This window comes from Mustela nivalis (genome assembly GCF_964662115.1).
Source record: "Mustela nivalis genome assembly, chromosome: 11".
NCBI classification, from domain to species: domain Eukaryota; kingdom Metazoa; phylum Chordata; class Mammalia; order Carnivora; family Mustelidae; genus Mustela; species Mustela nivalis.
Window position 1 is genome coordinate 9,133,444 of NC_139030.1, and position 12,437 is coordinate 9,145,880.

General features: G+C 36.8%; 1 pseudogene across 1 annotated transcript; it reads right to left on the minus strand.

The window, feature by feature from the left end:
* Positions 1 to 1,930: 1,930 nt before the first annotated feature.
* Positions 1,931 to 2,915, minus strand: LOC309843863 (large ribosomal subunit protein uL10 pseudogene; annotated as a pseudogene). The gene has a single exon. The product of its transcript is annotated as a large ribosomal subunit protein uL10 pseudogene (transcript).
* Between the last annotated feature and the right edge of the window lie 9,522 nt (positions 2,916 to 12,437).

Genomic DNA, 12,437 nt, shown 5'->3' on the forward strand with positions numbered 1-12,437 from the left:
CCACATTTCATTATGAAGGATGTTGTTTTGTTCCACATTTAACATGTAAAATATATCATTCTCAGTGTTGAATGGACTGTAGGGCAGAGTTTTTTTTTTATTTTTTATTTTTTTAAGGTTTTATTTATTTGACATAGAGAGAGAGATCACAAGTAGGCAGAGAGGCAGGCAGAGAGAGAGGGGGAAGCAGGCTCCCTGCTGAGCAGAGAGCCTGATGCAAGGCTCTATCACAGGACCCTGAGCTGAGATCATGACCTGAGCCAAAGGCAGAGGCTTAACCCTCTGAGTCACCCAGGAGCCCCTCTGTAGACTTTAGACTTACACTTATTTTTCCCTTCTCTTTGCTGAACGTTCTTGGAGATGTAATCTCACGACAACTGTCACATGAGAGCTTGATTTGTTAATTCATTTAGCTCAGGGGTGAGCAAAATGAAAGGAAATGGCTTTCTCTATGCTTTTGCCACAGTTAACATAGGTTCCATTCATAATGATGTATTGATTAACTGCAACTCAACTTGGAATAAATTTACACTATTTTTGCCTTTTGAGGGGTTTGGTATTGTGGGGATGTGATGATCCTTCTCTACATTCATAACATGTTAGAATTTTTGTTTCAACTAGTTATGTCACGTATGACTCCCTTGGAGCCCTCTCAATTTCCTGCTTTCTTTCTTTTCCTTTCTTTTCTTTTTTTTTTTCCCACTGAAATTTCTTTTAAGATAATTGTAGATCCACATGCAATTATAAAAAACAATACAGAGAGATCCTGTGTATCCCTTACCCAATTTCCTCCCATGGTAACATGCTACAAAACTATAGTACAATAGCATTTCCAGAATGATGACTTTGATATATACTCCAAATGGAATATTTACCTTACAAAAAAAGATCTACTATGTTGCTTTTTTATAACCATGCCTGTTTCCCTCTTGCCCCCACTCCTCCTCCTAAAAATCAGTAATCAGTTCTTCATTTCTATAATTTTGTCATTCCATAATGTTACATAAGTGAAATCATATAATATGTAACATTTTTGCATTTGTTGTTTCACTCATCATAATTCTCAGCTTTACCAGATTCTTCTGTGTCAGCAGTTGATTCCTTTTTATTGCTAAATAGTATCCCATGGTAGGGATGCACAACAGTTTAATTTTTTACCCATTAAAGTGGGTGGTATTGTTTGGGGCTTTTATGAATAAAGCTGCTATAAAGATTCATATTCAGGTTTTAGTGTGGACCACACATGTCTTCACTCCTAGGTTAAAACCCTAGGAGTGTAATTGATGGGTAGCAAGATAATTGCATGCTTAGTTTATTTATTTATTTATTTATTTATTTATTTATTTATTTATTTATTAAGAAACTGTCAATTGTTTTACAGAGGCATATAACATATTAAATTCCCAATGATGGCTGCTGTCACTATTTTTATTTTAACCATTCTGATAAGTGTGTAGTGATATCTCATTAAGGTTTTAATTTGCATTTCCCTAATGCCTAATGATGTTGAACATCTTTTCATGTGATTATTTTGCTAACTGTATATTCTTTTTAAGGAAATGTCCCTTCATGTTTTCTGCCCATTTTTTCAAAAGGAATTTGTTTTTGAGTTTTGAGGTTTTACACATTCTAGATAACATTCTTTTTTTGACATGTGGTTTGCAAATATTTTCTCTCATTCTGTAATTTGCCTTTTCATCCTTGTTGTAGCGAGATATTTTGGAGGACAACAGTTTTTCATTTTTATGATGTTTGATCTTTCAATTTTTCCTTTATGGATCTTAATTTGGGTGACAAGTCTGAGAATTCTTTACCTAGACATATTTTATGAGTTTTTCTTCTATGTATATCTTTTCTTTTTTCAAGAGAATTAAGACTTTATTTTCTTGTTTCACAAATAAACTTGTTTTAATTGGTTGTTTTTTAGTAATTAGTCAAAGAGACCAAATCCCGTATCATTGTCTGACTCCTCGGACTCTTCCTGTGCTTCAGCCTTGGCTGGGGCTGCTGTAGCAGCAGGTGCAGCAGTGGTGCCAGCAGCCATGGGGGCAGCAGCCACAAATGCAGATGGATCAGCCAAGAAGGCCTTGACCTTTTCAGCAAGTGGGAGGTGTAATCAGTTTCCACAGACAAAGCCAGAACCTGCTCGTATGCATTGATGATAGAATGGGGCACTGATGGAACAGCCTGGTACCCTACCTGCAGACATATGCTGGCAACATTGCAGACACCCTTCAGGAAGTGAGACAGCAGGGTTTCCTCCATGATATCAAGCACTTCAGGGTTTGTAGATCCTGCCTTTGCCAAACACTTGCTAATGATCAGCCCAAAGAAGGGGGAGGTGTTCAGCATGTTCATCAGTGTGGTTTTGCTGGCTCTCACTTGGTCTCCTGTCTTAATCACCTGCGCATCACTCAGGATTTCAGTGGTGCCTATGGGAATTTTAGTGGTGATGCCTAAAGCCTGGAATAAGTATGTCTTCTCAGGCCCCAGACCAGTGTTCTGGGCCGGCACAGTGACCTCACTTGGGGCTATGGCACCAGCATGGGTGGCCCCTGGCATCTTATTGGCCAGCATCATGTCCCTGATTTCAGTGAGGTCAACCTTGGTGAACAAAAAGCCCACATTCTCCCAGATATGAGGTAACAGTTTTTCCAGATCTGGGTTCTTCTCCAGATGTCCTCAGATGGCATTGCACATCATGGTGTTCTTGCCCTTCAGTAGGACATCATTACCACAGAGGGACCTGCTGACCTGTTGCATCTGTTTTGAACTCATATTGTCTGCTCCCACAATGAAGCATTTTGGATAATAATCCAAAAGTTGGATGTTCTTAAGGAAGTAGTTGGACTTCCAGGTCACTCTGTCTTCCCTGGGTATAATGACGGTGTGTCAGAGATTGCCACGCAGAGTTTCAAGACCACACCACTCTCATGAGGATGCCTGGAGAGAGGAGGGCTCCCATGTATATCCTAATATACATCCTAATTTTATCCTAATTTTATATTTTTATATTTTATATTTAAGTCTTTGATTCATTTTGAGTTGTTCTTTTTAATATTTACTACTTAGATCAAATCTTAGGGTTTGCCCACAAATGTTCAATTTTTCTAGGTTGCCCCATTTGTTTCTTAAAATTGTTGATAGTAGTCTCTTACAAGCATTTGTATTTCATATCAGTTGTAGCTTCTCTTTTATCTTTTATTTCTTTTTTTTTTTTAAAGATTTTATTTATTTATCAGAGAGAGGGAGAGAGCAAGCACAGGCAGACAGAATGGCAGGCAGAGGCAGAGGGAGAAGCAGGCTCCCTGCTGAGCAAGGAGCCCGATGTGGGACTCTATCCCAGGACGCTGGGATAATGACCTGAGCCGAAGGCAGCCGCTTAACCAACTGAGCCACCCAGGCATCCCTTATCTTTTATTTCTAATTTTATTTCTTTAAGCCATCCCTCTCTGGGTTTTTGTTGTTGTTGTTGTTTATTTATTGAAAAATATTATTGATCCATCTTATAGTTTCTGTTTCATTTATTTTCTCTCTGATATTTATTATTTCCTTCTTTCTGCTAACTTAGGGCTTTGTTTATTCACTTTTTTTCTAGTTCCTTGAGACTTACCATTAGTGTTTATTTGAAATATTTTGCTGTTTCTTGAGGTAAGCCATCGTCATTATAAGCTTCTCTCTTTGAACTGCCTTTGTTCCATCCCACAGATTTTGATATGTCAAATTTCATCAGTTTCAAGTTTTTTATTGATTTCTTCTTTGATTTCTTCTTTGACCCATTCGTTTTTCATTAGTATCCTATTTAATAACCATATATTTGTGATTTTTTCCCAGTTTTCTTCTTGTAATTGATTTCTAGATTCATATAACTATAGTTAGAAAAGATGCTTGATATGACAGCATTCTTCTATTCAATGAGATGTTTTCTGGAGCCTTACATATGATCTGTCCTGGAGAATGTTCCATGTGTCCTTGAGAAGAATGTCTAGTCTGCTGCTTCTTTTAGCCAGTCTTTAAGGACAGACTTGCTATAGACAAAATCTTTTAGTTTTCTTTTTCTTAGAGTTCTTAAATTCATTTCCGAAGCACATGTTCATTGTATATAGAATTTATGTTAGTAGTATTTTCCTCGGCACTTGAAATATATTATTCCGTTTCCTTCTGGTTTCCATGATTTCTGATGAGAAATCTTCCTTATTATTATTGGTTTTTTTTTTTTTTTTTTCCCATGTGTAAGGTGCCATTTTTCTCAGGCTGCTTTCAAGGATTTTTCTTGATCTGTGGCAGTCAGAGGTTCAATTATAATGTGTCCTAGTATGATTTTGTTCAAGTTTTCCATTTAGAATTTACTCCGCTTTTTGCATTTGAGGTTTATGACTGTGGTGGCTAATTTTATGTCTCAATTTGACTAGGCTAAGGGATGCCTAGGTAACTGGGAAAACATTGTTGGCAGGCAGATCTGTGAGAGCATTTCCAGAAGAAATGAACAATTGAATCAGTAAACTGAGTAAGGAAGAAATGCCCACACCAATGTGAGTGAGCATTATCGAATCAACTAAGCCATAAAATAGAATGAAAAAAGTGAAGGAGCCCAAATAGTTTCTTCCTTCCTTGTTGAGCAAGGACATCCATCCTCTTCACCCCTTGGACATCAGCATTCCTGATGCTTAGGCCTTCAAATAGACTTACACCAATGGCCTTCTAGCTTTTTAGACCTCCAGTTCTCAGAGATTCACACATTTTTTGTTTGTTTGTTTTTGTCCCCCCCGCCCCCACGCCTGGATTTCATGCTGTTGGTCTCAGGACATTGGACTAAATCATACCACTGTCATTCTTGGTTATCTAGTTTTCAGAAAGCAAATGTGGGACTTCTTAGTCTCCATAACCATGGGACACTATTCCTGTAATAAATCCCCATTTGTAAGTATATATCTATCTATTATCTATCTATCATCTGTTTATCTATCTGTCTTGTTAGTTCTGTTTCTTTGGAGAAACCTAATACCATGTCTTTCCAAATTTTGGATGTTGTCAGCTATTTCTTGGAGTACATATTTAGCCTTACTCCCTTTCCTTTTTCTTTAGGATCCTAAAATATGAATGGAGCATGTTGAATCTCTGTGTTTTTCTTTAGTCTGATAAGTCTCTGCTGCTCAGCTTGTGTAATTTTTGTTTTTCTATCTTTTATCTCACTGATTCTCTCCAATTTTTCCCCCTACTGCTGCTGAGCTCATCCACTATGCTCTTTTTATTTTATTTATATATAAATTTTTAAGTTTTAAATTTTCCATTTGGTGGTTCTTTATATCTTTTTATGTTTTTCTGAGAATTTTTATTTCATCTGTTAAGGCTTTCTTTTCTCATTCTGCTATTGAAACCATCCACTGAGATCTTTGTTTTGGTCAAATTTAGTTCTACTATTTCCGTTTAGTTCTTTACATCTTCTTCTTCTTTGCTGAAGCTTTATTTTTATTTTTATTTTTTATTTGTAGCTTGTTTATATTTTCTCATTAAGGCATTTTTATTATGGATGCTTTAAAATCTTATTAGCTAATTCTAACATTGCTATCATCTTTGTATTCGCATTTGTTCATGGTCTTTTTCTCATTCAGCTGGAGAAATTCTTAGTTCTTGGTATGAAAAAGAATTTTCTATTGAAACTTAAACATTTTATATTATTAAACTCCAAGTCTTGGGACACTTGGATTAAGCCTCTTAATTAATTAAGTGGGTTAAGCCTCTGCCTTTGGCTCAGGTCATGATCTCAGAGTCCTGGGATCCAGCCCCACAGAGGGCTCTCTGCTCAACAGGGAGCTTGCTTCCCCCTCTCTCTCTGCCTTCCTCTCTGCCTACTTGTGATCTCTGTCAAATAAATAAATAAAATCTTAAAAAAAGAAAAAAAGAAAACAACCTCCAAGTCTTGTTTACATCTTCTCTTTCATTTGGCTTTAGTGACACCATTCTGGAAGGGGAAAGGAGGAGGTGCTGTGTCATTACTGCCAGATGAAGTTAAAAATCTAGATTGTTCCTCAGCATTTGTTGATAACCAAGGAGGATGTTTCTGGTTAGTGCTTGGCTGTGTTTGGTCTTCTGCCCCTCCATGTGGTCACCACTAACACAGTGGTAAGAACAGCCTTGTTGTAAAGGCCATTTGGGCAACTGTAAACAACTTGTTAGACCTCTTCTGATATCACCCCATTTAAGAAGAAAATGTGGACTTCATTATTGCAAAGAGGGGTAGAATTCCAGGCTCTTCACAGGCTATTCATGTGTGTGTGTGGTTTTTTGTTTTGTTTTGTTTTGTTTTTATCTTTACCCTTTAGTTTCCTTATATTTGCTTTTATGTATAATGCTCAAGCTTTTAAATTGTACTTTGTGGAAAGAATAAGGAAAAGTATGTCTACTCATCCTTCCCATAAACAGAAATCCAGTTTCCTTTTAAAAGAGTATATAGATATAAGCATAATTTATTTTTTAAGTTGGAAGATTGAGCTTATCTTTTTTCATCAAATTTTAAAAATGAATGAGTGAAGTAGAATGCGGAAAACACAAGGTTTGGGAAAGTCAAATGCTGCTGCAATTTTTGCTCTGCCACTTTTACACTATGTAAACTCAGCAATCTAATCTCCTCAAGTTTTAGTTTTCTCATATGAATATATGAGGAAAACTGAAAGTAAGAATAGACACTTTTTAATGTTACCATTAATATTGAAATAATCCTCTGTAAAATATCTGGCATGTGGACAAAAAGCTCATCTAATAATTTTCATAATGTTAAAATTTGGGATGCCTTGTCTCTCGGTTAAGCATCTGCCTTTGGCTCAGGTCATGATCCAGGGTCATGGCATCAAGCCCCCTATCAAGCTCCTTGTTCAGCAGGGAGCCTGCTGCTCACTGTGCCTGCTATTCCATTTGCTTGTACTCTCTTTCTCTGACAAATAAACAAATAAATTCTTTTAAAAATTGTTAAAATTTTCCATTTAAATGAAAACAAAAATTAGTCTCCCCAAAATAGAGTGTACTTCTCTTTTTCACATTTCTAAATTCATTTTTTTCTGTGTAATATTGGTGATTGTGTGATTTCTGTTGCTTCCTTTATTTCATTACAATATTTGAAAGAATTTTTTAAAATGTAGTTATTACTTTACCTAATTATAATTTTATTAAATAATAGACAGCCAAATTAAATTACTTTGAGCAGTTATAAACTGTTGAGAATTTATAATTTACTTTGAGATGGAATATTGACTTTTTTGTGTGTGTATGTGTGCTTTCCTTTTTTTTTTTAAATTTATTTTCAGTGTACCAGAATTCATTTTTTATGCACCACACCCAGTCCTCCATGCAATACATGCCCTCCATAATACCCACCACCAGGATCCCCCAACCTCCCCCACCCCCCGCCCCTTCAAAACCCTCAGATTGTTTTCCAGAGTCCATAGTCTCTCATGGTTCATATTCCCCTCCAATTTTCCTCAACTCCCTTCTCTCCATCTCCACATGTCCTCCATGTTATTTGTTATGCTCCATAAATAAGTGAAACCATATGATAATTGACTCTCTCTGCTTGACTTATTTCACTCAGCATAATTTCTTCCAGTCCCATCCATGTTGATACAAAAGTTGGGTATTCATCCTTTTTGATGGAGGTATAATACTCCATTGTATATATAGACCATACCTTTTTTATCCATTCGTTTGTTGAAGGACATCTTGTCTCTTCCCAAAGTTTGGCAACTGTGGCCATTGCTGCTATGAGCTTTGAGGTAGAGATGGCCCTTCTGTTCACTACATCCGTATCTTTGGGATAAATACCCAGTAGTGCAAGGACAGGGTTATAGGGAAGCTCTGTTTTTAATTTTTTAAGGAATCTCCACACTGTTCTCCAAATTGGCTGTACCAACTTGCATTCCCACCAGAGTGTAAGAGGGTTCCCCTTTCTCCAACACACATTATTTCCCATCTTGCTAATGTTGGCCATTCTGACTGGTTTAAAGTGGTATCTCAATGTGGACTGGATTTGAATCTTTGTCATGGCTAGTGATGATGAACATTTTTTCATGTGTCTTATATCCATTTGTTTATCTTCATTTGAGAAGTGTCTGTTCATATTTTCTGCCTATTTTTTGACATGATTATCTGTTTTGTGTGTGTTGAGTTTGAGAAGTTCATTATAGATCCTGGATATTAGTCTTTTGTCTGTACTGTCATTTGTGAATATCTTCTCCCATTCCCTGGGGTGCCTTTTTGTTTTGTTGACTGTTTCCTTTGCTGTGCAGAAGCTTTTGATCTTGATGAAGTCCCAAAAGTTCATTTTTGCTTTTGTTTCCTTTGCCTTTGGAGACTTATCTTGAAAAAAGTTGCTGTGGCTGATATCGAAGAGGTTACTGCCTATGTTCTCCTCTAAGATTCTGATGGATTCCTGCCTCACGTTGAGGTCTTTTATACATTTCAAGTTTAACTTTGTGTATGGTGTAGGAGAATGGTCGAGTTTCATTCTTCTACATATAGCTGTCCAATTTTCCCAGCACCATTTATTGAAGAGACTTCTTTTTTCCACTGTATATTATATTTTCCTGTTTTGTCAAAGATTATTTGACCATAGAGTTGAGGGTCCATATCTGGGCTCTCTTCTCTGTTCCACTGGTCTATGTGCCTGTTTTTATGCCAGGACCATGATGTCTTGGTGATCACAGCTTTGTAGTAAAGCTTGAAATCAGGTAACATGATGCCGCCAGTTTTGTTTTTCTTTTTCAACATTTCCTTAGCAATTGGGGTCTCTTCTAATTCCATACAAATTTTAGGATTATTTGCTCCAGCTCTTTGAAAAATACTGTTGGAATTTTGATAAGAATGTCATTAAAAGTATCGATTGCTCTAGGCCGTATAGACATTTTAACAATATTTTTTCTTCTAATCCAAGAGCATGGAATGGTCTTCCATCTTTTTGTGTTTTCTTTGATTTCTTTCATGAGTGTCTGTAGTTCCTCGAGTACAGATCCTTTACCTTTTTGGTTCGGTTTATTCCCAGGTAACTTATGGTTATTGGTGCTATAGTAAATGGAATCAATTCTCTCATTTTGCTTTCTGTATTTTCATTGTTAGTGTATAAGAAAGGAATTGATATCTATACATTGACTTTGTATCCTTCCACATTATTGAATTGCTGTATGAGTTCTAGTAGTTTGGGGGTGGAGTCTTTTGTGTTTTCCATATAAAGTATCATGTCATCTGCGAAGAGAGAGAGTTTGACTTCATTGCCAAATTGAATACCTTTTATTTCTCTTTGTTGTCTGATTTCTCTTTCTAGAACCTCTAATACTATGTTGAACAAAAGTGGTGAGAGTAGACATCCTTGTCGTGTTCCTGATCTCAACGGGAGGGCTGTGAGCTTTTACACATTGAGGACGATATTTGCTGTGGGTTTTTCATAGCTAGATTTTATGAAGTTGAGAAATGTTCTCTCTATCCCTATACTTTGAAGTGTTTTAATTAGGAACAAATGCTGTATTTTGTCAAATGCTTTTTCTGCATCAATTGATAGGACTATGTGGTTCTTCTCTCTTCTCTTATTGATTTGTTCTATCACATTGATTGATTTGTGAAGCTTGAACCATCCTTGCAACCCAGGGATGAATCCCACCTGGTCATGGTGGATAATCTTTTTAATGTGCTATTGGGTCCTATTAGCTAGGGTCCTGTTGAGAATCTTAGCATCCATATTCATCAGGAATATTGGTCTGAAATTCTCCCTTTTTGGTGGGGTCTTTGCCTGATTTGGCATCATGGTAATGCTGGCTTCATAGAGTCTGGAAGTTTTCCTTCTGCTTCAATTTTTTGAAACAGCTTCAGAAGAGTAAGTGTTATTTATTCTTTGAAAGTTTGGTAGAATTCCCGAGGGAATCCATCAGGTCCTGGGCCCTTGTTTTTTGGGAGCTTTTTGATCACTGCTTCAATCTTGTTACTAGATATCAGTCTATTCAGGTTGTTAATTTCTTCCTGGTTCAATTTTGGAAATTTATAGTTTTCCAGGAAAGCGTCCATTTCATCTAGTTTGCTTAACTTATTGGCATATAACTGTTGATAATAACTTCTGATGATTGTTTCTATTTCCTTGGTGTTAGCTGTGATCTCTCCCTTTTCATTCATAATTTTATGAATTTGGGCCTTTCTCTCTTTTCTTTTGGATTAGTTTGGCCAATGGTTTATCAATCTTATTGATTCTTTCAAAAAACCAACTTCTGGGTTCATTGATGTGTTCTATTGTATCTCTAGTTTCTATCTCATTGATATCTGCTCTAATCTTGATTATTCCCCTTCTTGTGGGTGGAGTTGGCTTAATTTGTTATTGATTCTCCAGTTCTTTAAGGTGTAGAGACAGCTGGTGTATTTTGGATTTTTCAATTTTTTTGAGGGAGGCTTGGATTGCTGTGTATTTCCTTCATATGACTGCCTTTGCTGTATCCCATAGGTTTTGGGCCAAAGTGTCTTCATTCTCATTGGTTTCCATGAATTGTTTAAGTTCTTCTTTGATCTCCTGGTTGATCCAAGCATTCTTAAGCAAGGTGGTCTTTAGCTTCCAGGTGTTTGAGTTCTTCCAAACTTTTCCCTGTGATTGAGCTCTAGTTTCAAAGCATTGTGAACTGAGAATATGAAGGGAATAATCTCAATCTTTTGGTATCAATTGAGCCCTGATTTGCGAAGCAGTATGTGGTCTATTCTGAAGAAGGTTCCATGTGCCCTTGAGAAGAATGAGTAGTTTGTTGTTTTAGGGTGGAATGTTCTATATACATCTATGAGGTCCATCTAGTCCAATGTGTCATTCAATGCTCTTGTTTCTTTATTGATTTTCTGCTTCAATGATCTGTCTGTTACTGAGAGTGGCATGTTTGATTTCCTACTAATAATGTACCATATCAATATGACTCTTTATCTTGATTAACAGTTTTCTTATGTAATTGGCTGCTCCCATATTAGAGGCATAAGAATTTACAGTTGTTAGATCTTCTTGGTGGATAGTCCCTTTAAGAATTATGTAGTGTCCTTCTGTATCTCTGACTACAGTCTTTAGTTTAAAATCTAAATTATCTCATTTGAGAATCACTACCCCAGCCTTCTTTTGAGGCCCTCTGGCATGAAAGATGCTTCTCCTTCACTTTCAGTTTGGGTGTATCCTTAGGTTCAAAATGGGTCTCTTGTAGACAACAGATGGATTGGTTCTGGTTTTTTTTTTTTTTTTTTTTTTTTTTTTTTTTTTTTTTATCCAATCTGCAACTCTGTACCTTTTATGGGCACATTTAAGCCATTCACATTGAGAGTGATTATTGAGAGATAAGTTTTTAGTGACATCGTGTTACCTTTGAAGTCTTTCTTTCTGTTGATTGTCTCCATATATTTCAGTTCAATGATATTCTTAGGATATTTCCTTAATATTCCCTGCAGTGTCTGCTTGGTGGTTGCATACTCTTTTAAACCTTGCTGGTCTTGGAAGCTCTTTACCTCTCCATTCATTTTGAATGTCAGTCTTGTTGGATAAAGTAATCTTGGATGCATGTTCTTCTCATTTAGTGCCCTGAATATGTTTGCCAGCCCTTTCTGGCTTGCCAGGTTTCTGTGGAGAAGTCTGACATTATTCTGATGTGCTTTCCTCTGGTAAGGAACTTCTTTGTCCGAGATGCTTTCAAGAGCTCCTGTCTACAATTATGATTTATCATTCTCACTATCAGGTGTCTTGAGATTTTCTAGATTCAATAATCTCGAGGAGAGACCATTCTGCCTCTAGTACAGGAATGGTGTCTCCATTCGCGAGACTGGGAAAATTTTCATGGAGAATTTGTTCAACTATATCATCTAGTCCTCTTTCTTTCTACCCCCCCCCCCCAGGGATTCCAATAATTCTGATGTTGGAACATTTCATGGCATCATTTATTTCCCTAATTCTGTTTTTGTGGCTTCTAGGCTGTTTGTTCCAGGATTCCTCCTGGTCTTTTTTCTTTATCTGTTTGTACTCCAGATCACTAATTCTATCTTCTGTCTCAGTTACCCTAGCTTTTAGAGAATTTAGATTAGAACTCATTGAGAACATTGTGAACATCATCCCTGGTGGCTTTCACTTCTGGCCTAATCAATTCCATTTTGTCATCCATGGCTTTCTCCAACCTAGCTATTGCCTGGAAAATTATTAGCCTGAATTCCTTTTTCAACATATTGTCTATGTCCATAGCCATTAGCTCTGTTGCAGAAGGTCCAGCCTCTAAATTTTTCTTCTGTTGGGCATTCCTCCTCCTAGTCATTTTGGTGAGAGATGGCTGAACAGATGTAGCTGAACATATTGACTATGGTGCAGGCAAGGTGCACCCTGGAAAGCTTCTGAACAATCAAGAGTCCCCACCCAAAAGAAAGAAAAAAGAAAGAAAGAGAGAGAGAGAGGAGGAAAA